Here is a 27,415-nt window from a genome sequence, read left to right on the forward strand (position 1 = left end):
ATTTACTCACCCTTATGCCATCCCAGATGTGTATGACTTAATTTCTTCTGCAGAACATAAACAAAGGTTTTTAGAAGAATATCTCAGCTCTGTAGGTCCATAAAATGCAAGTGAATTGTGACCAAAACTTTGAAGGTCGAAAAAGCAAATAATGGCAGCATAAAAGTAATCCAGTGGTTAAATCCATATCTTCAGAAGCATGATCGGTGTGGGTGAGAAACAGATCAATATTTAAGTACTTTTTTTACTATAAATTCTCCTCCCTGCCCAGTAGGTGGTGATATGAATGAAGAATGCTAATCTAGTCAAGTCGTTATTTTTATTTTTATAGCGCCTTTCACAACACATGTCCAGGGTTGGGAGGGTTACTTTTGAAATGTATTCCACTACAGATTACAGAATACATGCTTTAAAATGTAATTTGTAATGTATTCCATTAGATTACTCAAGGTCAGTAACGTATTCTAAATACTTTGGATTACTTCTTCAGCACTGGTAGATTTTTTCACTTGTTTTGACTATAAAAACTCTGTCAGTACAGTAAGACAAAATACACATGTTAAAAATACGTTCTCTGAAAAACCTAAATATCTTATGCAGTGTTGTTTCTAAAACAAGGTTAATTAAATTGATCTTGTTTTAAGGATTTTTAGATATTTTTATAGGAAAACAATAAAAAAAATTATTAAAAATACGATTTTTTCCCTAATATCAAAGGTCTTTCTAGAAAAAAATTAATTATGATCTAACGTGAATTTTCTTGATAAAAAAATATGATCGCGCCTGGTAACGTGCATGTAAAATAGCTAGAAACAGCATTTTAGCTTAGCGTAAATCTGACAATTTACACAAGGTTTATTTCTATTTCTTCTGCTCCAAACTTACTTCAAACTTACTTCTCTGTCTGCTTGTATGAATGTAACACTTCATAAGAGTGTTTCACTGCTGTTCAAATGCACTTTGGATCGCATCATTTATATGTATAAATGTTTTCCATCTGAAAGGACTAAATATTAAATGAAACAAATACAAATAAAATGCAAAGTAATCTCTTCAGTAATCAAAATTATTTTTGAATATAACTGTTTTCTAATTACCAATGATAAAAACTGTATCTGTAGTGGAATACAGTTACTTATATTTTGTATTTTAAATACGTAATCCCTGTAAACAAGAACACAGGGAAAAATAATATACAAAAAAATACAAAAAAAATATTTTGTTTAACAAGTCATTTGCTTCATGTAAATAGTCAACATCTATTTCCTTTAAATAAGCCCTTTTCTTTAATGGTAAAGTAGTAAATAGGCATAGTTGATATAGCAAATTTTCACAATATATTTTGAATTATTTTGCTGGTGATATAAATTTAAGCAACATTATTATAAGGTATTATATCGCTTAATTTCCATGAATCAGTTCAAAATGTCCATTTCAATTAATCTATTTAAAACTCTGGTTAAATGGTTTGTTTGCTTAATCACTCAAAACTGTTAAATGCTTAGCAAAAATTTGACATTTTTCATGTATTAAAATGAAGTAAAAATACATATGGTAGATAAATATTGCTGTTTTCTTACTCTGTATTGTAATATTTGTGCATTAAAATTGCATGAAAATATATAAATATAATTCTTCCTTGTGTTCATTTTGTGTAAAAACATGCCTTGATTATTTTTATTACATTTTTACTGTGTTCTAGTTCTTACATTAAACAGTTTTCTTCTTTTAAAACAGCTGTTAGGCTGTTTGGTTGAAATGATTGTTCATCTGATTGGGGCAGGGGAAATCAAGCCATTTCTGAGCAAATACATATAGAGATATACTATATATCGAATATCGTCAAAAGATCGAAATATAACTTTTTTATCTATACTGTAGTAGCAAATAAGTTAGTAGTAAAGTATTAGCAATAAAAGTCACTATCCTCACAAAGCTGACAACATCTACCTGTGTGTTTAACTATGGATTACCGGTAAACTAGTTTGAGGGTATCTCAAGCTCACCAATCAGTATCTTAGATCCAGTCAGATCAGTGGGATTACTGGAGGGAGCAGTGATAATAACTGAAGGTCAGAAAGGCCATTACAAAGGTTGTGGTTTCCATGGTGACCATAAATTAATTTTGAGAGCTGGAATGGTGAAGGGATCTGTTTGGTCTCTTCTGATTAGAACATTTGTTTGAAAATACAACTGGTGAAATTATACATTTTGACATTGTTGTTATGCCTTACAGTCATACTTTTCGTGGCAAAGTTCAATGGCACTCACTCAGAACATTCTGGGCCTGATTGATTGCACTCTGTAAACGATCTGTGAAAAAGAACAATCTGCTTAAAATCAGTGGCTCTTATGCTGTAGACTGGAGATTGACATAGTACCATTTTAATCAGAACACACCAAAGCTTTTTCTTTCATTCCTTAAATTAGGTAATCAAGCAATTTTACAACTATACAATTGCTACTATGTATTAAATGCTGCACTTTCCAAACTGCAGAGCAAGATAATACATCATTCACAGTTTAAACCCAGCCTGATATTGGAATAACAATTCTTCAAAAACACAGTGTGAGCCATTGCATGGTTTACTGATGCTCATCCATCCCCTTCCAAATAGACAGAACTTTCATACTCTGTCAAAGGTATGCTGGATAGGAAGGTTGCCGCTAATCTTTGATGCCACAGCGGGATTCCATTAAAGATGTTCAGTACGAGACAATGACAGGCTTTCAGAACTGATCATCACATTGTGGTGGTGCAAGAGATATAAAGAAACAGAAGTAAAGAAAGAAAAGGAGTGAGGACAGCTGAGAAAGGGGTGCTGAAGGGGGGGGGGTTCGCCCAGGACGCCATACAAGCTAGAACCACCACTGTTCACAATTATGCCGATTAATTATCATACAAATTGTCATACAGCTTAAGAAGTCATTTATTCATATTTACCTTGGAATCAACTTATGAATGACATGTTATTCGCTTAAAGTTCCCATATTTGGACAGTAAAATGTGATTGGAATTTGAAGTGCACAATAATCGCAGTTATCTCAAATAACATATTATTTATTTGAGATATCCGCGGTTAGACCAAATAACCGTGATCAGATGATTATTTAATAATCACAACAAGCCTACTTCCTTGTCTCATGACACGTGAGTATGAGAGTGTTGAAGGTGCACTGAGCAATTTTTATGCATGTTTTCTTGGTCTTGCGCTGACACCTAGTGGTGTGGATGCAGCATCATTCGAACAGTTTTGAGATGCCGATGCCATTGTAGAAATTCACTATTCACAGTCAGCCATGATAAATTTAACCCATGACTGAAAGTGTCTAATAACAGGGCGGTTACTAAGATTAAGCGAGTATATTCAGCTGGTCATGTGATCTTAACATGTCCGCCCCATGAGGGAACCCTCTCCATGTAGAATAAAATGTTTTTTTATAAGGTTACTGATATGACTAGAGTCTTCATCTCATGTGTGTGCTCACGAATTTATAAGTGTTTCAAAATTACAATTAATTTTTAATCAGCTAATATTTATTTATCAGCAGTTAGAGAAATACTCAAACCAGCCCATCTGGCACCAACATTCATGCCACATTCAAAATCACTGAGATCAAATTGTTTCCACATTCTGATGGTTGATGTGAACATTAACTAAAGCTCCTTACCCGTATCTGCATGATTTTATGCATTTCACTGCTGCCACACAATTGGCTGATTAGATAATCACATGAATAAGTAGGTGTACAGGTGTTCCTAATAAAGTGTTAAGTGAGTGTATATAACAAGAATATAACCAACCAGCAATATAAAAGACATAACAAGCAGATACAAGTACAGTCTCAATAACTTACCAAACGACTTATGCTGCATTTTAAGTCTTCTGAAACCATACAAAAGCTCTGTGTGAGAAACAGAGTTAAACTGAAGGTTTTAATTATTTAAAATGTTCTTCTCCGTGAAAATACATCTAAACATTAGATTGTCACAATCGGTCACATGACAAGGTCAGTCACGACACAAGAGCCAATGGCATTTGAGTGATGAGTTGAATATACAGCATCAGAGTGACATTTTTAGTAGTGCAGGCAAAAAGTCCCAGTAGTGACTTTTGGTCATGAAAATGTGTAGAATAAAAAGTGAGTTGGATGCAGAGAAAGTGGATGGAGTTTCCTCATATTTTTAATGCATATCTTTTTTGGAGGTATCTTGGGATGCACAGCATGAATAAGTGTTCTTTATTCTTTATGTTTAGTGTTTTGTGATTCGAACTGAGGCTGATGATGGCAACGGCACACTGACAAACCTGCGGCGCTCATTTGTCAAAGGGTAAAGGCATCGCGCTTCGCTTGTAGGAGTCAAAGAACACATTCTGATTGGATAAACTTTTCGGTTTTCCCTATTCGTTTGTAGATGAATTAGGAGTGGAAAGCAATTGAAAATACATAGGCAAAAAGGTGAATGAAAATGAAAGGATGAAAACATATATATTTTTAGGCATGTTAGAATGAGAATTTGCCTCTGCATGCATGATTTATCCAGATGCAAGGATAAATTTCAAGGTAAAAAATAAATTTCTCAGTTGTTTCCAAATCTTCACTGAATTATTGTTAATTATTAATACAGATATGATGCTGCTGGGTTTTAACTGAAAAGCAGATCTGAAATGAATATACAAATTTTATAATTCACTTAAGATGACGTTTAGTCCAAACATACCCACGTAGTTTATGTGTGTATGCAGGAGAGAGAGAGATTTAGGCTATTGATTTTAGATGGCCAGGTTAATATTTGAAATATTTTTGGGGATATATTTAATATTAAGAATACATTTATTGAAAAGACATTATTTTATACAGGCTACTGTATACTATGCTTGCTATGATTTGTATGCTTATAATTCCCACACATGAAAAAATAAAATAATAATTGCTTATATTTTCACTTATTTTGGGTGAGGCAAGTTCCTTATTTTAAGATTGTTTTTTGCTTATTTCATTTGTGATTTCTGGCAACACTGCATTTGGTATATAACCCACCCTTAGCATAGAGTACTCAAATTCTAAAAAGAACATTGATCACTGTTCTTTTTTTTTGTTCTAACCAGTTACCAATTGGAAAGGAGGCTGCGTAACGCCGGAACCGGAACAAAACATATACCGCTTCTGTTCAGAACGAACCGAAAAGAAAAACATCTTGTTTTTAGTCCTTTCTTTTTGATAATAAACTATTTTAAAGAATAATAAACAAAGACCATAATGTGCTGTGTTTGTTTGTGGGATGGTCATGTATTAATGTTGTCAGATCATCGTTCTCCTGTCACGGTCCTGTCACTCTGTATGGGCGTTTGTCTGTCTATTATTGACATGGGTGCATCGTGCTTATGTCATCTTGGCAGCATGCACTCACATCAATTATTTATGTCTGTCTCTCGCAAACATGGGTGCACTTCGCCTCTCGCTCGCGTTGCGTGCCTGCGTTGCGAGCTGTCTTCACGTTGTGCTGAGGTTCGATCACTTCGGTCTGAGATTTCGGGTTTGTGTGTGGCCGAACTCTCGCACAGGTGTCCTGTCTTGTTTTTATTGCCTAATGCGTGCATCGCTTGGCATTTGCCTCATGATGTATGCTCAGGTTTAGTGTGAGAATGCGTGGCATCGCTTTGTTTGGCGTTGCTATGCATTCTTTCGTCTTGTTTGCCGGTTGGCATGGGTGTATATTGCCTTACTGTCTTGCCGATGTGCGCTCATGCCATTCGGGTGTTTTGTTGTCTTATGAGAGCATGTGGCTTTGTTTTGTTTCTGTATAGCCATGTGTCTCTCAGTCTTACGTCATACCCCGCCTCCTTGTTTGCCCATTATTCGTTTATTAGTCACACCTGCCTTGTCTTGTTAACATGTTTATTTCTCTCCCTATTTTAGTTTCCTCATGTTTGCTGTCCAGTGCCAGTTCGTCTTTTTTCCAGTCTGTCTTGTTTGTTGGTCTCGTTCATGTCGGTCCTGTTTCTAAGCCCTGTTCCTGTTCAGTCCAGTCAGTCCTGATTCCCCGTTACCCTCTGCCCCAGCCCTGGATTATTCGTTTTCCCCTACTGGGTTGTTTATTTTTGTTTTCCCCATTGTGGGAGTTTTGGTTTGTTTTTGATTCATTTTTGTATTTAAATATATTTTTATTTATAAATTCCTTGTTTTTGAATTTCTGCGCTTGAGTCCTGAGTCTCTGTCATTCTCTGCAATCGTGACATTCTCTGACAGAACGAACTGGTCAAGATGGACCCAGCGGAGATTTATTTTTTCGAATGGTTCTCCTGCTCGCCAGCATGCAGAGCATGCCAAGAGGCTGTGCGGGGTAAATCAGGAGGACAAGTCAGTGTGGGTATATGCCCTAGAATTTTTGTCACTGTCCTCGGGTCTGGGATACAATCAGACCTGCCTAATTTATCTTTTTTGGGCAGGTCTGAATGAACCTATTAGATCCTGTGTCCCAGAACGTGGTGAGGATGAGTACTTTCTTGAGGCAGTCAGCCAAGCCCTTAAATGGGAAGAATTTATCACAGCCGGTGCCTCTGGAGACTTCCCATCCTCATCCCAACCCGAGGACAAGGGCACTCCCCACACGGAAGTGGACGCCTCAGCCAAGCCCACTGCTGCTGACTGCAAGGAGGCGGAGGCTGCTATATCAGCAGTACTTCCCTCTGCCCAGAAGAGGAGGAGGAGTGTGCCCACTTCTCAGTCACTGTCAGTGCCCCACAGCCACGGAGGCCGTTCCCCTACCGCATTCAGTGCCCATGGCCACGGAGGCCATTCTCCTGCCGCTGTCAGTGCCCACAGCCATGGAGGCTACTCCCCTGTCACTGCCTGTGCTCACAGCCACGGAGGCTGTTTCCCCATCACTGCCTGTGCCCATGACCACAGAGGTCATTCCCCTTTCACTGCCTGTGCTCACAGCCAGACCCCGCCTCCACCCTGAGGCCTCCTCCCAGGCCGCCAGACCCCGCCCTCACCTTGAGGCTTCCTCCCAGGCTGCCAGACCCTGCCTCCGCCCTGAGGCTCCCCTGAGGCTGCCAGACCTGGCCCCTTTCCTTAAGTTCCCTCCCTTTCTGTTGTGTTTTATGTTTTATGTTAGTGCTAGTTTTGTCTGTCTTGTGTATTGTTTGATGTTCCTGTTTTGGGATGCTGGAAGGGGGGCACTGTCATGGTCCTGTCACTCTGTCAGTCTGGGGTTTTGTCTGACAGGACCGTGGCATCATCGTCCCATGTCTGTCTTGTGTTTTGTTGTCTGTCTTTTGTGTGAGCGCATGGTTTTGGTTGTATTCCCTGCCATGCGCTCTTCAGTCTGTCTTGTTTCATGTCTGGAGTATGGTGTCTGGGTCCTGACTTCCTGTCTGGTTTGGTTTCAGTCTGTGTTGGGATCTGGTTATTGACGTGGGTGCATTGCTCTTATGTAATCTTGGCAGCATGCACTCCCGTCAATAGTTTATGTCTGTCTCTCGCAAACACGGATGCGCCTTGCGTCACGCTCGTGTTGCGCTACGCGCCCGGGTCACGAGCTGTCTTCACATTGTGCTGAGGTTTGGTCACTTCAGTCTGAGATTTCGGGTTTGTTTTGTTTCTGTATAGCCATGTGTCTCTCAGTCTTACGTCATACCCCGCCTCCTTGTTTGCCCATTATTCGTTTATTAGTCACACCTGCCTTGTCTTGTTAACATGTTTATTTCTCTCCCTATTTTAGTTTCCTCATGTTTGCTGTCCATTGCCAGTTCGTCTTTTTTCCAGTCTTGTGTGTTCCAGTCGGACTTGTTTGTTGGTCTCATTCATGTCGGTCCTGTTTATCAGCCCTGTCCCTGTTCAGTCCGGTCAGTCCTGATTCCCCGTTACCCTCTGCCCCAGCCCTGGATTATTTGTTTTCCCCTACGGGGTTGTTTATGTTTGTTTTCACCCTTGTGGGAGTTTTGGTTTGTTTTTTTATTCATTTTTGTATTTAATTAAATTCCTTGTTTTTTGAATTTCTGCACTTGGGTCTTGAGCCTCTGTCATTCTCTACAATCGTGACATTCTCTGACATCCCCGGTAACTGGCTCTGGCATCACCATTTTGGTGAAAAGGTATGTGTGTGTGGCTTTGCTGGGCTGTGATGTAAACAAAAGCCTATTGGCTATTTTTAATAAATGGATGAGTTTTAGTAGAAAATACCTCAACACATCTAAGAAAGAAAGCTCCACTCATCAAGGCACTTCACTGTGATTTAATAATATAATAATATAACTTTAGAAATATGGATAACCCAAGTAATGTACTTAAAAGTAATTAACTTAGTTAATTACTAAGAAGTTGTTAACTGTAATCTGATTACAAGAATTTAAAATGCAATGTGTTAGACTAGTTTACTAAAAAGTAATTACATTACAGCAACCAATTACTTTGTAATCAGATTACGCCCAATACTGGTCACCATTTACTTGTATTGTTTGGAATAAAAGATGCAAATAAATGGTGAATGGTGACTGAGGTTAACAATCTGCCAAACATATCCTTTTGTGTTCCACAGAAGAAAGAAAGTCATACAGATCTGTAAAATCATAAAGCTGAGTAAGTGATGAAAGAATTTTAATTTTTTAGACAAACTATCCCTTTCAAATTCTGCCTTGTTTGGCAGCAAAGGGAACAATGCAGGTGAATGTATTCCATTTTTTGACAGTCCAAAATGCATATTTAGGGTGCATCAAAAAAATCCACACGACTCCAGTCAACAAATAAAGATCTTCTGAACGCAAAACGACTGATTATTTTTAGAAACAATACTTATATACTTTTTAACTACAAATGTTCGCTTCCGCACATCTCTGTGACGTGCGCTCATGAGAGGGATGACGTAAGCTCGTTGGTAAGGTCACGCGTCATGTGGAGGAGTCAGGAAGCGCGTCATTGTTTACAAGAGAAACTTGGACAAAGCACAGACCAAGCGCCGTTCACAAACCAAAACAGTCCAAAAAAATTTCAAAACAATCTAAAATAAAATAAAAAAGAATTTCCATATAATAATAATAAAAAAAAAATGTAAACAATGAAGAGCTTCCTGACTCCTCCTCCACGTGACGCGTGACCTTACTAATGAGCTTACGTCATCCCTCTCATGAGTGCACGTCACAGAGATGCCTGAGGTTGAGTAAATTATCAGCAAATTTTCATTTTTGGGTGAACTATTCCTTTAAGTGGAGGGATGGTGACACTTGCCACGGATAGCAAGTTCATCTCACTTTACGAATACCAGATGGACAGGAAAATCTGACTTAGACAGGTTAGACAGGGTGGAATATGTATGCACACAATGAGAGAGAACACAATGTGTATAATTCATGGTTCAAACAATGTGACATTTTCTAGCTTTGCACCATTACACTAAGCCATCCCAAACTGAGTGGGCTGTGTATATAATCCCTCCAGTTTAGCGCTGTCTCTCAGGAGGCTTCACATTCATTGAATGCATTACTGGTACCTCCTTTCAACATCAAACCCCTAGTCTCCCATCACACCACTACATGCCACTCAACTGCCTTTCATCTCAGCATCTAAAGCCATGGGGATGCATATCTGATAGCTGCGTGGAAACACACATGATGTAATGCAAGTCTTGATGCTTTCACCATTGTTTGAAAGAACAGAGTTAAGTTAAACCAGAACATTTATTTTAACATTTTGGCAACAATGATATCAGATAGCAGAGCTGAATTGCAATGTAAAGATACTACAAACACACTGTATTTAAAATCTCGATGGATCCACACTGATTAAAGATTGATGGATTTCCATATATTTGGTAATACAATGCTACGACTGCATTGAACTATTGATCTTTTTTGGATTTGCTCATAAAATTCACCTTGCTGTACTTGAATTATATTTATTACAAAAGTAACATTGGACAAATGTCATGCTAACAAAAGTACTCTTAATTTTTGTTTTTTTTTGTTTTAAGTACTTCAGTACTACTTTGGATTAAGCTCTGCAGCTCAAATTTCTACTTCAACTCAAAAGCAAAGTCAAACAATGAATGATTTCTCTAATTATGTCAAAAGATGCTAAGTAAGGATTAAAGTGCTAAATGGAGTCTAAATGTATATTGTATAGTGAGGCAGGTGCCTGACTATAACTAACATGACAACTTCCAACCCACTTATGGGTTGAAGATCAACTTGAGCTCAAGGACACACACAAACATCCAGATATGGCATTAAAGAATTTAAAAATAAAATGTAATTTCTGTGCCACTAGCATCACCAAATGGAATTGCAAAAATAATTATTTTCAAGCAGGCTTCTCAGACATCTCCCCTATCAGCTGTTGGTCAGCCAGTCCCGCTCTTAACTCATATGCCATTGAGCTAATGTTACTATTGTGTGCCTGGGTTGGGATGCTCAAACAAAAATCATGTTTTGATAGCACCACAGAGCTAATATTTTTACACTTTTTGGGAAAAATCAACCTAAAAATGGCTAACTTATAGCCATTGGTGGACAGTAACAAAGTATTTTTTACTTAGTTACTGTACTTAACATTTTTCAGGTATCGTACTTTATAAGAGTATTTTTATTTAAAAAACTTTACATTTTTACTTCACTACATTTTTTAAAAAATGTGCCATTCCTTGCTTCTTTGAAATTAATAAATTAATAAATAGTGTTAAATTAAAATAGACTAGTAGGTCTTGTTCTTGCGGGACTATAATAGAGTTTCCTCAAAACGAGGGTTACCTCTCAGATACAATTGCAATGCATTTAAGTGCCAAAAGCACTGGAAAAAAATGTCAGTGCCATTTTTAAATGTGTTCTGTGCTTGTATCTGCTTTCAAGAACTCGCCGTCAAACTTGAAAAACACAAGGTAAGTCATTTTTAATATTATATTAATAAAACTGCCACGATTGTACTTGCTTGCTAGCAGTAGTCTTATAAATACATTCTTGCCAATGCAAATTAGTTAGCAGGGTAATATATGGGATTGCTTTTGTGCCAATTGTTTTGAAAGTAACTTTTCGAAAAACAAATACAAATATAAACTGAGAATGAATAAATGCAAACAGAAACGGAAAAAAAATAAATTAAAAGGCAAAATTTACACTTAGTCTTCAAATAAACTGCATACTTTGTTAATGAAATTCTCTGCTTGAGTTCACTGATCAGGACTTACGAATGCGCTGCTCGCATTTTCAGTCATGCTTCCAAAGTTTTCATTTACGCTCACAGAGATTTCATTCGCAGTTCTGACACAGAACTCTTGTGTGGGCGGGGCTAACAAAGAGGAGTTCTCATTGGCTTGTATGATTGTGAGTGACAGCTCTTTGACCTGGAAGAAGAGTTGACCTAGAAGGGGCTCTGGTTCAGGTTTTGCATGTAAAAGTGTGAGAATCAGTTAGCGGCTTCATAATTAATTAGTGTTTAGTGATATTTTTAGGCACTTGTTTTTGCACGTTATCTGTATTTTTGTCAGGATGAGTTATCGATCGCAGCACCGAAGAGTGGGCTTCTGCTGTCAGAAGCAGACGAATCTTCTGAGCTCCCGCTCATGGGCGGTAGAGCTCAGGATGAGGCGGACGCTGAGATAACAGCCGTGCTTGCCCGGGCAGCTGCGAACATTGGGCTAAAGTGGAACCCTCCACCTTGCCCTGAGCGGTTGCGGCTGGATGATTGGTTTCTGAGATCGGAGCGCGCCTTTCTGGTGCCTTTCTTCCCGGAAGTGCACGAGGAGCTAATGAAGTTGTGGAAGGCAACTTTTTCTGCCCATACACACTTCACTGGTTCATCCATCCTAACTACCCTCAACGGGGGGAGCGGCTAAGGGATACGTCGAGCTTACCCAGGTAGAGCACGCCGTAGCGGTGCATTTATGCCCGCAGGGCGCAGCCACCTGGAGGGATCGACCAAGGCTCCCTTCCAAGGCCTGTAAGTTCTCTTCCTCGTTGATGACAAAGGCTTACAAGGCCACGGGTCAGGCCGCCTCCGCCCTGCATGCCATGACCATCCTGCGGTCCACCAGGCCAAGGCGTTAAAAGATCTTCATGAGGGTAGAACTGCGTACCGCGACTGACCTCGCCCTATGGGCGACGAAGGTCACAGCGCACCCTGGGCCAGACGATGTCCACTCTGGTGGTCCAAGAGCAGCACCTGTTACTCAACCTTGCGGAGTTGACGTGCTAACTAAGCCCTGTACTGGGATAGGTGCTCTGCATGTGGTGGTTCCCCGTAGGTAACCACATGCGATGTATATCTTCCGCTAATTCATTTCCCTGTTGGTAAACTGTGTCTTCCTTGGGCAGAGACCCCTCTGCCCCAGTCACCATGCTTGTAGAAACTCCTCCCCACAGGGTAGGACCTACCATGGGACTTCTCCACGTGGCATACTTCCGACAAAGCTCGGCAAGACCATGTGATGTATTTCCACTCAAAATACCCCTCCCTCTCTTTGGGTGGGGTGTGGTCTCCGCAGTGTCTTCCCCTTGGGAGTGACACCCCCCCGACTAGACCTGGTGGCCCCAGTCGGTTAATTCCTTTTTTTGGGGGGAGAGGAAAAAAAAGGGGATAAAAGGCCACGACTGGGCTAGCCCGTCTCTATCTTTTGGGTAGTCGACTTGTCCCCAAAGGGCCGTACGACACTCATAACAGTGTTGGGGGAGCTTACGTGTCGGCCTGGTGCACTGGCTATGAGGCACACAGTGGTCTGCCCATCACACACCGCCAGTTCACGTAACACAGTTCAGCCAGTTGCGGCGTTTCGTATCGGGACCCCTAGTGTCACTACATCGACACAACATCGAGTGAGTTACAGATAGGGAACGTCCTGGTTACTTGCGTAACCTCCATTCCCTGATGGAGGGAATGAGACGTTGTGTCCCTCCTGCCACAATGCTGAACTACCCGCTGAAATGGCCGGGACCTTGTCTCGGCTCCTCAGCACAAAACCTGAATGAGTGGTTGCATTCCAGCTCCTTTTATGCCCGTATGTCCGGGGGAGTGGTATGCAAATACTACTAGCCAATTTTCATTGGCCTTTTATCAAAGACCAGAGGTGTCACGGGCTCCCAAGAGTGACCCCTAGTGTCACTACATCAACACAATGTCTCGTTCCCTCCATCAGGGAACGGAGGTTACGCAAGTAACCAGGACGATATTACTGCATAAATAAATTTTTTTATATTTCAAAGAGAAGTGTTTTGGTTTGTTTTGCATACACCTGTGTCAACGGCTGGCAGGAGATGCCAGTGCTCGGATTCAAACCTTCATTGTTTCCTTTTGAATGTCAGTGTTCTCCACACGTTGACTTTCCTAAGAGAACAATCCTATATTGAGACTGATATACTGTCTGGTTATTAGTCCCTGATTCCAGGGTGATGCCCCGGCGATATTAATCCTTAATAATATTCTATTGATTTTGATAATTGACAATTATCTTTGATGATTGTTGAATTTGAAGTATCAATAAGCTTGTGTTAATTCTAATCAGTGTTCCATTGATTTTAATAATTAATGATTATCTTTGATAATAATTAATAATCTATTGAATTTGATAATTGATGGTTATCTTTGATGATTGTTGATTTAAAGGATTAAAAAGCTAACATTGGTTCTGATCAATGGTCTATTGATTTTAATCATTAATAATTATCTTTGATAATTATTAATTATTGCTAATAACCAAACACGCTCCTGAACGTAGCGCACAACAGTATGTAGCCTCTTTGCCCAACAACCCATCAATAGCTAAGAGGAAATTTGCATATCTAAAAAAAATTTGTCCGCCATCAGCTAATTAACCAGATGCTTTTAGACAAGGTTAGCAATGGCCGATTGAAACTAAACTTCATGGGCTTTTTCGAATCTGGGCCACAGACACATGTATGAAATAAAATAAAAAATCCGGAAGGCACTATCACATTTTACCTGCACAGAAATGGCTGTATGTCTTGCAGTGTTTAACAAATACACAATTAATTCATGTATACAGATAGGACTCCTCACCTTGAACATCTTTGCCTCAAGAACTATTGCTGTAAATTAAATTGTTGTTTTAGCATTATCAGTTATTTTAAAAACCTACTTTTGTGAACTAGTCCTAGGTTTTTCATCCGATCAAAATGAAACCAGTTTAGAAAGATTTTTTGGAGTCCCTAAATCAATAATGATCAAAAACATGATGAACTTCATGTTTTGCATGGCTATAATAGACCAATGAAATCTTGTGCGTAGAGCCTAAAACACACAAGGCTATAACTCCCGAATGCAATAAGCAATCTCAACCACACTTGAGACAAATATGTATGGTATCAAAGTAAGGACACATAATACATTCACCTTGGATTGGCCACTTGGTGGCACTATAATAATAATTAAAAATCTACAATCAAATCAAAATCAAATCACTTTATTGTCACACAGCCATATACACAAGTGCAATGGTGTGTGAAAATCTTGGGTGCAGTTCCGATCAACATAGCAGTCGTGACAGTGATGAGACAGTACCAATTTACAATAACATCAAATTAACACAACACAATTTAAACATCTGATATACACATAATTACACTCAACAATATACAAATAATAACATTCACTGTACAGTGTACAATAAGCACTATATAGATACACATTATTCAATAAAAATAAAAAATAAAATATATAAAAAAGTATATATAGTATATATAGAATGTACAGTATTGTACTGTATTGATATTCAGCTGTCGGTTGATAGTCAGTTATTAAGAGAGAATATAATATAATAATAATATAATTTATGACAGTCCTGTGTGAGATATAAGAGTGAGGGTAATAAAGTGCAGTGCTGATGTATTTGATCGTGAGAGATCAAGAGTTCAGAAGTCTGATTGCTTGGGGGAAGAAGCTATCATGAAGTCGGCTAGTGCGGGTCCTGATGCTGCGATACCACCTACCCGATGGTAGCAGTGAGAACAGCCCATGGCTCGGGTGGCTGGAGTCTCTGATGATCCTCTGAGCTTTCTTCACACACCGCCTTGTATATATTTCCTGGAGGGAGGGAAGCTCACCTCCGATGATGTGTCTGGCAGTTCGCACCACCCTTTGCAGAGCTTTGCGGTTGTGGGTAGTGCTATTGCCGTACCAGGCGGAGATGCAGCCAGTCAGGATGCTCTCTACAGTGCAGGTGTAGAATCGTGTGAGGATGTGGCGGTTCATTCCAAACTTCCTCAGCCGTCTCAGGAAGAAGAGGCGCTGATGAGCCTTCTTCACAACGACTTCAGTGTGGATGGACCATGTGAGTTCCTCAGTGATGTGGACACCCAGGAACTTGAAGCTGCTGAGTCTCTCCACTGGTGCTCCATTGATGGTGATGGGACTGTGTTCTCTGTCTTTTCTCCTGAAGTCCACCACAAGCTCCTTTGTCTTACTGACGTTGAGGGAGAGGTTGTGCTCCTGACACCAGTGTGTCAGAGTGTGCACCTCCTCTCTGTAGGCTGTTTCATCATTGTCAGTGATCAGACCTACCACCGTCGTGTCATCAGCAAACTTGATGGCATTGGAGCTATGTGTTGCCACACAGTCATGTGTGTACAAGGAATACAGTAGTGGGCTGAGAACACAGCCCTGCGGGGCTCCAGTGTTGAGGGTCAGTGATGAGGAGATGTTGCTGCCTATTCTAACCACCTGGCGTCTGCTTGACAGGAAGTCCAGGATCCAGCTGCACAGCGAGCTGTTTAAGCCCAGAGCCCGGAGTTTCTCATCTAGCTTGGAGGGCACTATGGTGTTGAATGCTGAGCTGTAGTCTACAAACAGCATTCTCACATAAGTGTTCTTTTTTTCCAGGTGGGAGAGAGCAGTGTGTATTGTAGATGCAATGGCATCATCAGTGTAGCGGTTGTTGCGGTAAGCAAACTGCAATGGGTCCAGTGATGGAGGCAGCACAGAGCAGATATAGTCTCTGATTAGTCTCTCAAAGCATTTGCTGATGATGGGGGTCAGAGCAACAGGACGCCAGTCATTTAAACAAGTTATTTTTGATTGTTTTGGAACAGGCACAATGGTGGATGTTTTAAAGCATGTGGGGACTACAGACAAAGAGAGGGAAAGGTTGAAAATGTCCGTAAAAACACCAGCCAGCTGGTTCGCGCACGCTCTGATGACGCGGCCCGGAATGCCATCTGGGCCTGCGGCTTTGCGGATATTCACCCGTCGGAAGGATCGGGTTACATCCGCTACAGAGACGGAGAGTGAACTAACCTCTGTAGCTTCAGCCGCGAGAGCTCTCTCCGCGAGGGCGGTGTTATTTCCCTCGAAACAAGCATAAAAAGTATTTAACTCATCCGGGAGAGAGGCAGCGGTGTTCATGGTGGAGTTTTTATTCCCTTTAAAGTCCGTGATGATGTTAATTCCCTGCCACATGCTTCTAGAGTTGGTGGTGTTAAACTGTCCTTCAATCTTGCTCCTGTACTGGTGTTTTGCGGTTCTGATAGTTTTTCGGAGGGCATAACTGGCTTGTTTATGCTCCTCCGCGTTCCCGGAATTAAAAGCGGAGGTCCGCACATTAAGTGCCGCGCGAACATCGCTATTAATCCAAGGTTTCTGATTCGGATAGATCCGTACAGTTCTGGTCGGAACCACGTCCTCTACGCACGTTCTGATGAAGCACATTACGCTATCAGCGTAAAGCTCGATGTCGTCATCAGAGGCGGACCGGAACATCTCCCAGTCCGTGTGATCAAAACAGTCCTGTAGCGTAGAGTCTGATTGGTCCGACCAGCACTGGATCGTTCTGAGGGTGGGTGCTTCCTGTTTCAATTTCTGCCTGTAAGCAGGCAGAAGCAGAACGGAAGAATGGTCCGATTTGCTATAACTATGGAAACTGTTGTCTGAATGACTTGAAATTTTACATGCTGTGTCTTTGTTCAAGGCGCCAACAAGGTCTATGAGGACATCTGCATATCTTGAAAAAACATGGCTGCCATTGACAATCAGGTTTTAGCAGCTTTTAGACAAGGTTAAAAAAGGCAGATCGGAACAAATCATGGTGGGCCTATTTGTCTCTTGGTCAAAGAGTTCTGTGCAAAAAGAATGAATTAAAAAAATTGTTTTACATGAATGTAATTTGTTGAATATTGTGCGGTTTGTCACCAAGACAAACACTGTTCATATCATATGATGCATCTCTTTCTGAACAACTTTGCCTCAAGAACCATTGGTGTAAATGAAATAATTAATTAAATTATTTTTAGTTTATTTGAAAAACCTACTTTTGTGAACTACTCCTAGGTTTTTCGGCCGACAGCAACAAAACCTGTACAGGAAGACTCTTTGCACAGACAAGATAAATCATTATAAAACATTTTGAACTGTTTATTTGTCATGGCTATGACAAGGTAATTAAAAAAATGGGTGTGGCCAAGTGTTCCCAAAACCCCAAAACTCATAAATGAAAAACATGAATATCATCAAGCTTTGTACACATATACAACATGTTATTCATTAGGTGTGTGCAAAACTTGGTCGGACAATAGGTGGCGCTATAACAGTTATGAATGTTATAAAGCCCATATCTCTATGGTACCTAACCTGATGGTTATGAACATAATGACATTTTTTCACTGTTTTTGGTGATATCTGACAACAAGCACATATGTAATTGACTTATTGATTAATTGTTAAACTGCTTCAGTGGATTGAACCCTGAGAATTGCTGCTTGTATCTATATTTATTAGGGGTCCAAGCACTGAAGTTGCTGGAACCCTATTGTATTTGTTCCGATTTTCTTCTTCTTCTTATTATTATTAGGGGTTCAAGCACGAAGTGCTAGAAACCCTATTGTTTTTGCTCAGATTTTTTTTATTAGGGGTTCAAGCACGAAGTGCTAGAAATGCTATTGTATTTGCTCAGATTTTTTTTCAATTATTATTTTTCTGCCTTAAAACTGATCGTGGAGCCCAAACCGTAAGGCGTAGAGACATGAACTTGGTCAGAAGGTAGTACACACTGTCGCTACTCAGGCACAAAGTCTCGCCCCGATCGGCCAGACGCTATAGTGAGCAAAACAAATACTTTTAGAAAAATGGCCATTACTTTTTAACCGTTTGTCACAGACTCAAGTGTCTTATATCAATGGAACCTGTGACTCAAGACGAACAATTAAATATTTCCGCCATGAAAATTTTTTCCCCTTCTTGGATTTTTTGCAAAACTTACTTTTGCAAACTTGTCCTAGGCTGTTTGTCCGATCGGGACCAAACCAATGCCAAATGATTCTATGGAGTGTCAATATCAATAATTATTTAAAAAAGTTTGAACTTTCGATTCACGTTAGCTACGATACGCGAAAACACAGGAAGTAGGCGTGGCCACTTTTACATAATGGTTATAACTCTTGAACGAAATAAGATATCTTCACTAAACTTGACATACTTGTGTATGGTCTCTATCTGAGGATGCGAAAAAAAAATCTGTGCAGTTTTGCCACTTGGTGGCGCTATAACAGGGAAAAACATGAAAATGTCTGTAACTATGGAACCATTGGTCTGATTGACCTCAAACTTTGCATGCTGTGTCTTTGTCTCAGGTGCCATCAATGTATATGAGGACATTTGCGTATGTTTAAAAACATGGCTGCCACCAGCCAATCAGCTTTCAGCAGCTATTAGACAAGGTTAACAAAGGTCGATCGGAATGAAACTCGGTGGACCTATTTGACTCTTGGCCTAAGAGGTCTGTGAAAAGTTTTTTTAAAAATTGGCCACTGGGTGGTGCTATCACGATTTCTGTGCGTGTTAACGGTTGTATATAACGCAGTGTTTTAAAAAACACAAGTAATTCATAGCATATGATAGCTCTTTTCATTCTGAACAACTTTGCCTCAAGAACTAATAGTGTCTGTCAAACCATTCATTAAATATTTGAGATTACGTAAAAAACCTACTTTTGCGAAGTAGTCCTAGGTTTTTCGCTCAATCCCAACGAAACAAGTGCCACAAGATTCTCTGGAGTCTATTTATGAATGATCAAAAAAATGTTTTTTTACTTTCGATTTTATATGTCAACGGCATGCAAAATATAAGAAGTTGACTTAGCCACTGCTACTTAAATAGCTATAACTCTTAAATGGAATGAGATATTGTCACGAAATTCGGCACATTTATGTAAGGGCTCATTCTGAGGACAAACATACAAATAAATGGGGCTCAGCCACTTGGTGGCACTATAAAAATGACAAACTTTAAAGTGGATGTAACAACGTTACCGCTTTTCCGATTGAGTTGATATTTTGCATGCAATTTGTGCATTGTCTTTGTTGCATAATGTTTGAGAAATGCCTAACATAGTCCAGAACATGGGCTTAAAGGCCCTACAGTGCTTGAATCCCGATAATTGCTGCTTGCAGCTATATTTCTTCTTATTTTTTTCTGCCCTAAAAGTCGTGGAGACACCAATCTTGGCAGGATGATCCTAAATCCCCCCCACTACTCAGGCGCACAAACACACACCCATCTGACCCTAGGTGGTGCTATAATAAACACTTTTATGTTTTGACTCCTGTCTCTGCAACCGTAAAGGCTAGAATCAAAATAATTTTTTCCTCTTATTCCTTAAGTAAAGCCCTACAAAATGAATATCATTGATTTCATTTCAGTGCCATTTTGAATTTGATGAAAAACATACTTTTTTGAACTCCTCCTAGATCGTTTGTCCAATCAGCACATAATTTGGTATACATCATCTACAGACCCCCCTGACAATTTTTTTTTCAAAAGAATTCTGATATGTGAAATTGTTCCGAAGATATTAACGATACTGTAACACTTCTCAGTGGAAGGAGGAGGCGAGAAGCAAGATTTCCTGGTTCAGGTAGGCATTTAATTGTACACCCTGATGCTTACAGTTCCACACACTGGACAGCTTCACAAGCAAATACTAACTTAAGCACTTCCACTTCATTACATCATCAACATAATAACATGTAGCACCGTGGCCTTCCTTGCCCCAGTCTCTCTCCCCGACTGCTGGCGGTGTGGCTCTTTTAAGCCACTCTCCCCGTGCTCACTGAAATTAGAGACAGGTGTTAGACATAATTTAGCTCAGGTGTAAGTGCCCTTACCGCTTTCTCTCTCTCCAGAGAGATGCTTGACCACGCCCCCGCTGCCACATATCCCCACCACCCGACTCAGGCCGGGGTGGCATCCGGCCTGCCTACCACTCCCCCCCATTCCTGGAGAGGAAGTCGGCGACAGCCATCTGTGCCCCCGGTCTGTGGACTACCTTGAACTTAAATGGCTGAAGAGCCAGATACCAACGGGTGATCCGCGCGTTGGTATCTTTTTTAATTCAGTGGAGCCACTGGAGCGGGGCGTGATCGAACCGAGGATGAAGGCCCGCCCCAATAGGTAGTATCGGAGAGTGAGGACCGCCCACTTGATGGCGAGACACTCCTTTTCCACTGTGCTGTACTTAGTTTCCCTCAACGAGAGTTTACAGCTAATGTACAGCACCGGACGCTCCTCCCCCTCCACCACCTGTGAGAGCACGGCCCCCAGCCCTCTGTCTGAAGCATCTGTCTGTAAAACAAAAGGGAGAGAGAAGTCAGGTGAATGTAAAAGCAGCCCCCCGCAAAGTGCGGCTTTAACTTGCATGAATGCCCGCTGACACTACTCCGTCCACTGGACCAGGTCTGGAGCTCCCTTTTTAGTGAGATCAGTCAGCGGGCTGGTGACATCTGAATAATTAGGCACGAACCTTCTATAATCGCCAGCCAGCCCCAGGAACTGTCTCACCCCCTTTTTGGTCTTGGGCCTCGGGCAGGTCACAATCACTGCTGTCTTGTCAATTTGGGGATGCACCTGCCCGTGGCCCAAGTGGAACCCCAGATACTGTACCTCCACCCGCCCAATCGCGCACTTCTTTGGGTTTGCTGTGAGTCCCGCTCGGCGCAGCGCTCGGCGCAGCGATCTCAGAACCGCCCTCAGATGTTGCATGTGCTGCTGCCAGTCATTGCTGTAAATGATGATGTCATCTAAATAGGCAGCGGTGTAAGCTGAATGCGGTCTGAGGATTCGGTCCATGAGCCGCTGAAATGTAGCCGGGGCTCCAAACAAACCGAACGGAAGTGTCACAAACTGGTGTAAACCAAACGGTGTGGAGAAGGCGTTTTTTTCACGGGAAATTGGTGTCAAGGGGATCTGCCAATAACCCTTCATCAAATCCAATGTTGAATAAAATCGAGCAGTGCCCAACCGATCGAGCAACTCATCAACGCGAGGCATTGGATACGCATCAAATTTAGACACCGCATTGATTTTCCTATAATCCACACAGAACCGTACAGACCCATTGCTCTTAGGCACTAGAACAACTGGGCTGGACCAATCGCTGTGGGATTCTTCTATTACCTCCATATCAAGCATTGCATCCAATTCTTCCCGAACTATTTTCTTCTTGTGTTCGGGTAATCGGTAGGGGCGGCTACGTACCACCACCCCCGGCTCGGTCTCGATGTGGTGGTGAATGAGGTTTGTACACCCCGGTAGTGGGGAAAACACATCTGCAAACTCCTGTTGCAACCTAGCAACCTCCGCAAGTTGACTCAGTGAGAGGTGGTCTCCGCAAGTGACCGGGGTGAACTGTTTATGTTTTGAACTCACCTCCGGTCCGAGCTCCGCCTTCTCAGGAACTACCATAGCCAACGTCACAGGGACCGCCTCCCTCCACAATTTCAGGAAATTGAGGTGGTATATTTGACGTGGGCCCCCTCTATCGGTTCGTTTAACCTCATAATTGAGATCTCCCACTCGTCGTGTGACCTCAAAGGGTCCTTGCCACTTGGCGAGTAATTTAGAGCTCGATGTGGGAAGCAATAAAAGCACTTTATCTCCCGGTGCAAATTCCCTTAGCTGAGTTCCCCTGTCATACAGTTAGCGCTGTCGTTCTTGAGCTTGGAGCAAATTCTCCTGTGTTAGCTGCCCCAAAGTATGGAGTTTTGCTCTAAGATCAAGAACGTATTGAATTTCATTCTTACTATTGAAGGTCCCTCCTCCCAGGCCTCTCGCAATACATCAAGCACACCGCGTGGGCGTCGCCCATACAGCAGCTCAAATGGGGAGAAGCCAGTGGAGGCTTGCGGGACCTCTCGTACTGCAAATAACAGGGGGTCGAGCCATTTATCCCAATTTCTAGCATCGTCGTGCACAAACTTACGAATCATGTTTTTGAGGGTTTTATTAAATCGTTCCACCAGGCCATCCGTTTGAGGATGGTACACGCTGGTGCAAATTGATTTAATACTCAACAATTCGTACAGCTCGCATAGTGTCCATGACATAAATGTTGTACCCTGATCGGTGAGGATTTCTTTCGGAATCCCGACCCGGGAGATTATTTTGAAGAGTGCCTCCGCAACACTGCGTGCTGAGATGTTGCGAAGAGGTACTGCTTCCGGATATCACGTTGCATAGTCCACTAGGACCAATACAAAGTGATATCCATGTGCTGACCGTTCTAATGGCCCGACGAGGTCCATTCCAATTCTCTCAAAAGGGACCTCGATCAAGGGAAGAGGGAGCAATGGCACTTTTGGTGTGGCCGGTGGGTTAACCAGCTGGCATTCGCGGCATGCTGCACACCACCTGCGGACATTGCCGCCAATGCCCGGCCAATAGAAGCGGGCTATTAGATGGTTCAGTGTTTTGCTTTCTCCTAAGTTACCCACCATGGGATTATAATGAGCCGCCTGGAATACCATTTCCCGACGGCTCCGTGGAATCAAAAGTTGGGTTGTATCCTCTTTAGTCTGAGCGTCCTGTGTCACTCTATACAACCGCTCATTTATAATCGCAAAATAGGGGTAGGAAAGGGCGATGTCCGGCTGGAGTCATTGACCATCGATGACTCTCACTTGGTCGAAGGCGTGTTTGAAGGTTTCGTCTCGTGACTGCTCCAAAGGGAAATCCCCCTCAGGGAATTCCCTGAGAAGGTGAGGGGCCGCAGCCTCTCCTCCTCTTTCATCATTATGACATGGAGCTGTCGAGGATGGCCCCGGCTCCACCTCCCCTGCCAGAGCATCGCACAATGCACATTGCACATCTCCCTAATTTCATACAGGACCACTCCACACAAATTCCCTTTAATAAAACTCTAAAATCAGGCCAATCAGTCCCCAAAATCAGTGGATGGGTGAGGCGGGTACTAACCGCGGCCTCAACTCTATGCTTTTTCCCCCGGAATTTAATTGTCAGGGTCACCACTGGATACTTGTGAATATCCCCGTGCACACATTTCACCCTCACCATTTTAGGTGTGCCCAAAGCCTTGGGTTGAACCAAGCGTTGGTGGATTGTGGTTTGATTGCACCCGGTGTCTACCAACGCTTGGTGAGTACCCCCCTTGACACTTACCGGTATCCGGTATGCTCCGGCCCGGTCAGGGGCAGCCTGCGGGAGGTCCGAGACCTGCATCACTGTCCCCAGCTCCATCAGAGGGCACTGATCCCGGAAGTGGCCCGGGTCCCTGCACCTCCAGCAGGCTGGCCCAGGCGCTACGCCCACACCTGTGTCGGCAGGCGCCCCCCCCCCTGAGAGGGAGAGCGGCGATGCATCGGGGTAGGGGAGGGTGTCGCCTCCCACACCCGGGAAGCTGGTCTCGGTGGCTGAAGTCCTCCACGTCTGCGTGGGGCAGGAATGGGCCCTGGGGAGAGAGCAGAACGAGAGGAGAGAGGGGAGGGGAATGAGACAGGGGGAAGAGAGAGAGAGTAGGAGGGCTCTTCCGCCCCCGCGACGCCGGGCGGTGGCACCGGACCCATTCCGCCGTCCCCTTTGGCAGTCGATGTATTAGTTTAGTTACTCCAGTACCACCTGGTCGATGATCCTGTCGACGTCGCTGTCCCCCGCTAGCAACCATCTTCGGCAGGCGTCACGGAGCCATTGGGCAAAGGCAAACGGGTGGTCGGAGCTCTCCAGCTTCAGGTTCCGGAAGAGCCGGGGGCTCCTGGCTGAGGAGGCTTCGGATCGCCTGCCGGTCCTCTGCTTGAGCACATAGGAGTTCCACAAACAGGCGATCCTGATCTTGCTGGAGCTCAAGCAGGGTTTGCTGGTGGTTCCGATGTAAGCCAGCGAGGGCTTGGAGGATCTCAGCCAACTGGGAGGACTCTACGGGGTGACTTCCGTCCATCTTCAAACCAATCCCGGGTTTCGGCACCAGTGTAACACTTCTCAGTAGAAGGAGGAGGTGAGAAGCAAGATTTCCTGGTTCAGGTAGGTGTTTAATTGTACACCCTGACGCTTACAGTTCCACACACTGGACAGCTTCACAAGCAAATACTAATTTAAGCACTTCCACTTCATTACATCATCAACATAATAACATGTAGCACCGTGGCCTTCCTTGCGCCAGTCTCTCTCCCCGACTGCTGGCGGTGTGGCTCTTTTAAGCCACTCTCCCCGTGCTCACTGAAATTAGAGACAGGTGTTAGACATAATTTAGCTCAGGTGTAAGCGCCCTTACCGCTTTCTCTCTCTCCGGAGAGATGCTTGACCACGCCCCCACTGCCACAGATACAATTCCTTCGGTTTAATGTGATTTGAGTAATTGATCAATATCTACTCAATGCAAACTCCAAAAGTAACCAAACTTGGTACACATAGTCAACAGGATGTTTAGAAGACGTCAGTAAAGTTTCGTACAATTTCACCCCTTGGGGGTGCTACAACTAAAAAACTGTCATAACTTTACCGCCGTTTGAGTGACAAAGTTCAAATTAAATATGCATCTTCTTTGGCTCAAATGCTAATATATTCTTAAAAAATCAATTCGACAAATTAACAAAAAGTTTTTGCAACTGTGCTCAAAGCAGGTGAAATGTCACACCACAATAGCTGTCCACAGCATCCACAGGATTTTTTCTGTCAAATTTGTTTGTTTTGGTCATCTCACCATATGTGCTTGGCCCCCGACAATAGTCGCTCGTGGCTATATTTGTTATTATTAATAATTTTTTTTCTGCCCTAAAAGTGTCTGGGCGTCAGACACCGTAAGTCGTAGAGATTCCAAACTTGGGAGGATGGTTCCAAGTCACCCCCACTACTCACATCGCACCCACACACACATCCGTCAGACACTAGGTGGCGCTATAATAAACACCTTTGCGTTTGTGTTCATAGCTCTGGAACCATAAGGGCTAGAATCAAAATTATTTTTTCCTCAGATAAATAAATTATTATATTAACAGCTTTTTTCTTCTTAATTTCTCCCTTGGAAGAATAGCTTCTGTTTGTCAGTTGCTTTGGATAAAAGCTTCTGCTAAATGAATAAAGGTAATAAGCATACATAAGTCATTGATCTTCTTGATTTTTGTTGGGAATGAAAACAAAGGCTGAGGGATAGATTTAAACCCTATTTGGACAGGATTAGTTTTATATGTGGATGTGGGGGAATTTAATAATTACTAGCACTTCAGTAATTTTAATTCCTTGTCATGTCAGTAATTTTATTCAGACTTTTTACGGTGTGCGCATTCCTGCAGGGTAAAAACATACAGCATGTTTTATCTATAAAACACCCTGTAATAATAGGCCTTGGTGATATTAATAGCCTGTGAATTGACATGTTGGTAAAAAGCCTGTAAATCAGCACTTTCCAACTATGTTAATTAACAAGACACCAGAAAATGTAAAACATGCTTTATACTGCTGAGTTCACTCCATGAACCTATGTAAGATTCCCAGTTGGGCTCTCTGCGTCATTTTTCAAAACTGTTTGCATGCATATGACCAAAGTAAGTTAAAAAAATGCAATAGATGCAATAAAATTATCATGAAAGAGTATGGCTATACTAACATCCCATGTATAACCACCTTTACATGCTACTAGTTTGTTTTTCATTCTATGACCCTGCTCAATTTAAACATGGATCTTATTTGCCTGAACATGACATTTCATCAAATTATTGATGCAATAAATATTAACTTTATATAATATGCAAATCTGTTACCCTTATTTATTTGAGCACTTTAATTTTTCATCAAGCACGACTATTTATCAAAACAGAAAATGTAAAATATTTTTTACTGTGCGGCTTGCTGAAAGGCGAGCGCAGAAACGATGCACCATTTTTTCCCCATGCTTTCATTTTGTTATTATACTGTTTTTGCTTGCACTATAAGCAACACATTAATCCTGCAGTAACACAGTAACGTAATGATTGATGTATTCCGGCTCATGAGCACAGATATAGGTGGGGCAGATCTTGCTCTGAGCACTCCTTTTCTTCCTCTTTTTTCACGTTATTCAACTCCTTCAACTCATTCTTCAAACACAAATGGATGACACAATAAGGGGTGTCCTTGCATTATTCCACCACAAGGCAGCACTCTAATAACATAATGATTTTATTATTTTAAATAAGAACACTTTACCATGGAATGTTGATTTGTTTAAGATCAAAATCTAAATCAAATATAGTTTTATAATGTTAAGTGTAATTAAACAAACCCAGGGAGAAGAGGATGAAAAAGCTTTGAATAGAAATATCTATCTACATACACTGGCGGCCAAAAGTTTGGAATAATGTACAGATTTTGCTCTTATGGAAAGAAATTGGTACTTTTATTCACCAAAGTGGCATTCAACTGATCACAATGTATAGTCAGGACATTAATAACGTGAAAAATTACTATTACAATTTTGAAAAAAAAAATATTAAACTACTTCAAAGAGTTCTCATCAAAAAATCCTCCACATGCAGCAATGACAGCTTTGCAGATCCTTGGCATTCTAGCTGTCAGTTTGTCCAGATAGTCAGGTGACATTTCACCCCACGCTTCCTGTAGCACTTGCCATAGATGTGGCTGTCTTGTCGGGCACTTCTCACGCACCATACAGTTTAGCTGATCCCACAAAAGCTTGATGGGTTTAAAATCCATAACACTCTTTTCCAATTATCTGTTGTCCAATGTCCATGTTTCGATACGTGAAATCGTTCCAAAGATATTAACAATACAATTCCTTCGGTTTAACGCAATTTGAGTAATTGATCAATATCTACTCAACGCAAACTCCAAAAGTAACCCATCTCGGTACACATATTCAACAGGACGTTTAGAAGACATCAGCAAAGTTTCGTACAATTACACCCTAGTGGGTGCTACAAAAAAAAAAAAAAAAAAAAAAAAAAACTGTCATAACTTTACAGCCGTTTGAGCGACAAAGTTCAAATTAAATATGCATCTTCTTTGGTTCAAATGCTAACATATTCTTAAATCAATTTGACAAATTAACAAAAATGGCTGCCAATGGCCAATCAAATTTCAGCACCTTATAACTCGTATTGGGAATGGCAGAGGGTTATGGAAATTACTATATACAAGCAGGGTGTCAACTCGAAGCCACATATCAAATTTTGTGACATTCGGCCACATGGTGGCAGTA

Source organism: Myxocyprinus asiaticus, chromosome 18 (genome assembly GCF_019703515.2).
Source record: "Myxocyprinus asiaticus isolate MX2 ecotype Aquarium Trade chromosome 18, UBuf_Myxa_2, whole genome shotgun sequence".
Taxonomy (NCBI): Eukaryota; Metazoa; Chordata; class Actinopteri; order Cypriniformes; family Catostomidae; genus Myxocyprinus; species Myxocyprinus asiaticus.